This window comes from Lactuca sativa, chromosome 9 (assembly GCF_002870075.4).
Source record: "Lactuca sativa cultivar Salinas chromosome 9, Lsat_Salinas_v11, whole genome shotgun sequence".
NCBI lineage: Eukaryota > Viridiplantae > Streptophyta > Magnoliopsida > Asterales > Asteraceae > Lactuca > Lactuca sativa.
The window spans coordinates 13850360-13857489 of record NC_056631.2 but is presented as its reverse complement, the minus strand read 5'-3'; the positions used below and the strand labels follow the sequence as shown (position 1 = coordinate 13857489).

Genomic DNA, 7130 nt, shown 5'->3' with positions numbered 1-7130 from the left:
TTTTACCCTTTCCAAAGAAGAGTTGGGAGGAAAGAAAAAAAAGAAGGGAAAACAAGCATAGAATTAGTGTTTTAATACATTAAGCCTGAATTTTTTTTGGCTTAACCCATCAAATCATTTTGTGTAGAATAAATCAAGATTAAGTTCTTAACCCATTAAGCCCATTAAGTAAAAAAAAACAACCCCTTAATCTAATAATATATATAGTATGTAAATGGGTGTTTCTTTTTCATTTCTTGTAACTAATAATATATTAATATATACCTATGTATTAATAATTTGGATATAATGAACAATTTAGAATTAAATTCGATTTTGAGCAAGAAAATGACCTTCCTTGGGGACGTGTAGTTTTTTCACTATTGTCCTTTGGTAAGCCTGTTTCTTCATCATCATCCTCTAAGATAAGAAAACAAGGATCATGAGTTAACAAATACTAAAGCTTCATCACGATTACAAATTAGTTACTTAAGCATATATACGTTCATCATGTTTTGTTTGTGTTGCTTGCTGTCAAAATATACATGAAATTTTGATTAATAAGATAATTTATGTTAATAAACTGAAAAAAGAGAGAGTACAGGCTCAGGTGAAGAAAATTGAAGAACTTACCACTTTCAACTTTTTGAGAATATTATCAACCTGTGTAGTATCAAATCCCCATTCGTTTGGCTTATCTAAACCAACACCTGTTTTGCATTCAAGTTAGTGGCAAAAGAAACAAAAAAGAAACTTCATTTATACTTTCATACTATGAGAGTGTGAGGCAAAATCACAAAGCAGAGACTGAAAAAAAATGCTAGCCAACATGTCTAACATTGTGCTTATTAAAAGAAATCACTTCAGTCAAAACCATGGAAGATAGACAAAGATCTTGTAAATGATGTAATGCATCGTCTTTATACAGATTTACCTGAACATAAATGATGACCACTTGAAGCATATCTTTTGGAAGATAACCAGTCACCCAATAGATAGTTGTTTTCGCATTTCCTATATCTTTTTTGTGAACCCAACAAAATAATAAATATACAGCAAATAAAAATATTAATCAGTTGCAGCTTGGTATACCTTTTTACATGCAGTTATCGGATCATCTGAATAAAATGGAGGTTATCCAACAAGCATCTCATACATTATTGCACCTAGTGACCACCTGCAACAATAGTAATAGTTAAAAACAATCATGAAATAAAAGAAATGACAAAAATATCCTCAGCAAATATTAATACAACACTAACAGCAAATAGTAATACAACACTAAAAAAATCAGACCAACAATCGTGAAGTCCATGTCATGTAGTAAAAAAGAAACTGTATTACAGGGGCTAAAAAAACAGACTAACAAATAATATTAGAAGATTTCAGCAAATGTGGGTCTGGGATCCTAATCAGACCATACCTACAAGTTTATTTCTTCTAACTCGTCAAACATGGAACAAAAGGAAAGGCATCACGTTCTCGTTTTTATTAATAAGGCGTACCAACAAAGAAATTTTCCCAGAAAGTCATTTGTCCCTTGTTCTACTTCCGTTCTCCCCTGTTAATCTGTATTTTTTTCATCTTCTGTACCTTGGTAATTTCCAGATTATATTCTTACAGGAACTAGTCGCACTCTAGGGCTTGTATTACTGAAACTCAAAGGCCTAGAAGATAAATTGTAAATTATCGAATTGATCCTCACAGGCATCAATATTTGGTAACCCTTATCAAATTAGAAGTCACGATATAAAGAAAAAGGAGAAATTAAAGGGATAAATATTGAAAACATAAAGATACATGTGAATATAATCAAATGAAGCATTTCTCACATCATAAAACATATGTAAGAGGTGTTAAAGACTTAATAATATCTGGGGAATTTCATCGAACACTTGGTGTTCGTCTAAAAACCATGGAAAGACAAAGGTAAATTGCAGAAATCAAACACATAAATAAAAAAATGGAGTATAGGCGTTGATAATTCGTTGAAATATGAACAAAAATAGAAACAATAGAGATGCACAATGGATTAACATAATAAATTGAGAAGTAAAAAAAAACAGATGAACATAAATCGATTTAGGGATGGAAGTTACCACTATGAAGGCCTGAACATGTTTACTCCTTTCTTTCTCTCTCTCTTCTCGTTAAGCTGCTGGCGAGACTTGGTTGGCGACCCCTTTGGCGGAAGATAGCGGGAGGTGTTTAGCGCCCTTAGCGACCCATGACGACCTTCCTAACGACGCCCACTCCTTTGAGCCTGATAATCATATCGAGAGTGCTAGATTCAGATTCGCTTTCTATTCAAAATGTCCAATTTTTTTGTTGGATACGGTCCAAATTTTTACATAGGAGCCACCAAATCATTCAAAACTAGAAAAAGATATGTGAAGAAACGAAAAAATAAAAGCATTACCTAGGTCTCTAACGAAGAAGTTTCAAAGGTGATGACGAGATGTAATCGGGAAGTTAATGGAGCAAAGTTACAGTTCTTCGTTGTGTGTTTTTCGATTAATCTTTGGGGAATCTGAAACAAACGAGAATCAAGATTTGCATTCCTAATATTTAGACTTGAGAGTATAATTAGGGCTTTTTCCAACAATTTCAACATCGAGTGGGAGATATGGTGGTTCCAGTAGGTAGAAGTAAGTGAGGGAAGAAGTAGGCAGCAGTCAATGTCGGGAAGGGGAAGGAAGGAGCGTCCATAATTTGGGTAAGAGGGAAAGGAGAAAAAAAAAGGAAGGCGGGGTTTTTAATTTTTTCAGAATTTCATTTCCCCCCACTGTTAAGGGATGGAACGCGCGTTCCATTAAAAATTATAAAGCGACATCCTTAGACGATGCGCGTTTTATTATAGGTGTCCTCCGTGTTTTTTTTTTTGTTTAGACACTAATTTAAGGGCACACAATAATGCGTGTCCTCTATTGTTAAATTTTTTGAAGAGATGACACTTTTTTAATGTCACTCTCTTTTGCGTAACATAAATCAACGAGTGTCGTGATTTGCGCGTCGTAAAAGGGTCTTGTTCTTGTAGTGGATGGAACCTTAGAATCACTCGACTGAGTGATTTCATCTGTTCCAGTCACAATTTTTCCATTTTCAAATAGTGAAAATGACTGCAATTTGGTCAAGAAAAAAATTTGAAGAAGTAAGACACATGTAGGGCGGCGGTGGTAGTGGCTTTAGGGCGACGATAGTCGTGGGTTCGGGATAGTGGCGGTCCTGTGGTGGTGGATTGAGGTCCTGTGTTTTAAGTTTTTGACTTTGTGTTTGAGAGAGAGAGAGAGAGAGAGAGAGAGAGAGAGAGAGAGAGAGAGAGAGAGAGAGAGAGAGAGAGAGAGAGAGAGAGAGAGAGAGAGAGAGAGAACGGTGGGGGTGGGTGGGGAAGAGGAGATAATTCTTTTTTTCTTTTTATTTTTAAAGTAAAATAGTATTAGGATAATTATAAAAAACACAAAAAAAGGGCATAACTGTCTTTTTAAGTTTTTTTGGACCAAAATCACAGGAAGTTTTTGATTTTGGACCTTCTATGCAAGTTGAAAACTTTTTGGACCCTATCCAAAGTTTTTCGTAAACCATAAGGACCAAATTTGCAGTTTTGTCTTACAGATAATATAAATAAACAAAATAACGCACACAATCGTCAATCAGAAAATGGAAATTCAGAAAACAAAAATTACTAACATGGTGTTGTTTTCTTTCTTTTAGTGGATGCTGGAAGTTGTGCAAACCAAAAAAAAAAAAAATTATGATAGCTACATGGTTGGTGGCTGTATTTTTGCGATTTGGAGATGTATATATGAAATACATAAGGAGAATGGAAACAAGTATATATCGATAATAATTAACAGATGATATAATACATCCATTAAAAAAGGTATGTAGAAAGGAAATCAATTTTTTTTGTCCATGATTTTATGGGTTAATATTTGATAGATTAAAAAATATCGGGAATTAGAAACTAGAAAGGAGATGCTCTAGAAAGATAACAAGTGACAACTAAAGAAACTTGTTGATGTTTTTTCAAAATTCGTTTTACGTCTTTTTTTACATTTTTTTTTTCATTTATACAACTTTACTTTTACGTGCTTTTTATACAATTCTTTTTTACATCATTTTTTTTTACAATTCTTTTTTACATCATTTTTTAAAACTTTTTTACAAGTTTTTTCACAAATCACTTTATAACTTCATTTTTTACTTCGGTTTTATAGACTTTTGACAAGCCATTTTTATAACTTTATTTTTTGTAAAACATACAAAAATAAAGTAAAACGAAGCTAAAAGATAAAGTTTTATAATGAATTGTGAAAAGGATAAAAAAGTGAAGTTGCAAAAAGAGTTGTGATAAAAAGGAAAAAAATAAAGTTGTAAAAATGAATTAGGTAAAAAAAATATTAAGTTACAAAAACAAGTTGCATGCATCACTATTAGAAAACTAGGCATCAGCGACAGAAAAAATCCCTAGCTAATTAGTGACTGATTTACAAGGGATATGCCACGAAAATCATTTTTGTAGATAAGGTGTAAATTTTAGCATGTTAGCGAGGGATTAGAAAGGGATTACTGACGGAATCAGAAACTCACAAATATTTCGGTCACTAATTTTTGTTAAGCCCTCCCAAATATTTCATTTCCCCCGCTCCTCATCCCAATTATTTTCATTTCCCCCCATTCTCCCTCCTAAATCGACATTCACTAGTTATCTCTCATGCTTGTTTCTGAAATCCAAAGCCCAAATCGACACTCGTCTTGCAAATCGGCACTCATCCCAAATCGATACTAATAGTCGTCTTCTTTATGTTCCTAAAACTCGATTCCAACAGAAGGAAACCCTAGCCAAGACCCTCGATATCATGACGACCCTTCCTGTCGATGAAATTTAACCCAAGTAAGTTTCTGTCTTTGGCTTCTTTCCTGTAGCTAATGTGCTGGCTCATCTTCTTCAGTTCGTATGTGGCTTCTTTTCTTCTATTCCGACTTTTAGATATGGGAAGAAGCAAAGGACAGAGAGAAACATGAAGACGAGAGTAGGACCACTGCATCTGATTCCTTTTGACCACTTCATCACCGCCGAGCCTGAAATCCCATGAACCACCGTCTCAACCTTTCTCACAAAAATCTTAATTCCTCACTAAGGTTTTCCTCTATATCTATCTAACTGTGTGTTTTTATTTCGTAGAAACAAAAGTTGTTCTGTTTTTTCTTTCTAAATTGGTCTGATTACACAAAATAAATATTTATGATATTTGTTATTTAGATAGTTTTTTTCAGTTTTTTGGTTCGTTTTGGTTGGTGCATGTTTTGTTTGATGTTTGTGAGGAAGGTTCAAGAATGGGAGTGGAAGGTTCTTAACTAAATTAGTTGATTTATATATATCTCTATGTGTGTATACTCTAATGCATGAATTTGTGTGTGTACAAACTCCAGTACTGTTGCAGATCTTTCTAGTGGTGAATTAGTGTTCGAGTCTTTAGCTGAGGTAATTAAATTTCATGTTCACAAATACTTGATACTTTTTAGGAAAAGGTTGGATGTAGTAAGGTACATGGTAATTCTTACCTTTATAGAGTAATTAAGATTTACACTTATTGTAAGTTTGCATTACTTTTTGTAAAATTATAATGTAGTAAGTCTTATTCTTGTGTTGTACATAAAAAACTTGGCAAAATATGTGGTTGTAGATGACATATATTTCATAGATGAAAGCATAATGTATAATTCATTCCATTCCATTTCCAGGCATGTTCTTTGCAAATAGTGAAACAACTAAAACAAACCTTTCTGTGAAGTTAATGCAGGTAGGCAGTTGCATGCTTTTTAACTTTTTTAATGGAAATTAATTTCAGTAATGTTGTATAAATAAGAAAAAGCAAAAATAACCATAAGTATTATAGAATTATGCTTCCATTTATTTATTTATGGATTAGGTTTCATATTTGTAGGTTATCTCAATCATGTTTGTAAGGAAGTAAGAGGAACTATTTGACGAATGCGAGGTCCTAGTTTCTAGTAGTGAAATCGCCAGGAGGTGTAACTTACTCCTAAAGATCAAGGAAACAACTTAACCACTTAACTAGACTTTGGAACTTTTGATTTTTGTTAATAGGTTTAGGAAATAAGAAATTGAATATGAATGATTATTTTGTAAGTCGAATTTAATCATTATTTTGGTAGTGGGATGTCAATGTAATGTTTTGGGGTATAAATTTGAATTTCATTTGTGAATTTTGGTTATCGACCGATTCAGCAGTAATATTAGAAACATAAAAACTACTCATTTACCCATCATTAGCAACGGATTTGCGATAGAATTCACAAAATTTTGGATCATTTTGCGACAACTGAATCCGTAAGTGATCCGTCGCTAAATCTGTCGTTGACCATTAGCGAGCAAGATTTTTTCGACGGCCAGTTTCCGTTGCTAATCCTTTAGCGACGGATTTCCGACGGAAATGTCCGTCGCTGATACCTAGTTTTCTAGTAGTGGCAAGAACATGTAAAACTAAAATGAAAATTTAAATTATAAAACGAATTACGGGAAAACATGAAAAGTAAAGTTGTAAAAACGAAAAATAAATTAATATTGAATAAATGAATTATGAAAAATATATAAAACCAAAGAAAAATATAAAATTAAAAAAATAACTTGTATAAAAACAAGTAAACAAACTAAAAAAGTAAAATTGTAAAGAACCATAAGCAATGTGTAATTTCTACTTCAACCACCATTCTTAGGGAGGAGGGAGTAATTTCCACCCAACCCATTATCACATCAATTTTTGAGCTTTTTTTATTCATCTTTTTCAACCCACAACACACGGAAATCCTATCTTTTTCAACCCACTCAATTAAAAATATATATAAAACAACTAAGATATAAGTTTTAAAACACATGGTACAAGAGAAATTGAGAGAGGGAAAATAGAGAGAGGATGGAGTGGGTTAAGAAACCAATTAAACAATCCGCTGAAAAAGGAATAGTTTTAGCGGTAACTCTATTGCTAATTAAGATTTTATCTTGATTGTTTTGTATTTTTTTTTAATTGAATAAGTTGAATGAGTTGAAAAAGATAGAATTTCTGTATGTTATGGGTTGGGAAAAATTTAAAAAAAAAATGATGTAGCAGTAGGTTTAATGGGTTGGG

The 7130-nt window shown here is 32.8% G+C and overlaps 2 long non-coding RNA genes across 4 annotated transcripts; one reads left to right on the top strand and one right to left on the bottom strand.

Moving 5' to 3' along the window:
* Positions 1–285: 285 nt before the first annotated feature.
* LOC122195815 (uncharacterized) lies at positions 286–1162 on the bottom strand. Its single transcript, XR_008226624.1, has 3 exons — positions 1072–1162; positions 613–689; positions 286–399 (listed from the first exon to the last, which is right to left on the bottom strand). It is a non-coding gene; the product is annotated as an uncharacterized LOC122195815 (long non-coding RNA).
* A 3272-nt stretch (positions 1163–4434) lies between these two features.
* Positions 4435–6210, top strand: LOC111881318 (uncharacterized). Of its 3 annotated transcripts, XR_002846770.2 has the most exons (4): positions 4435–5329; positions 5413–5464; positions 5725–5783; positions 5928–6210. It is a non-coding gene; the product is annotated as an uncharacterized LOC111881318 (long non-coding RNA). The 3 variants fall into 3 exon arrangements; XR_002846769.2 differs by having other exon boundaries at positions 4435–5464; XR_006187185.1 differs by having other exon boundaries at positions 4435–5464; positions 5913–6210.
* Positions 6211–7130: the final 920 nt, after the last annotated feature.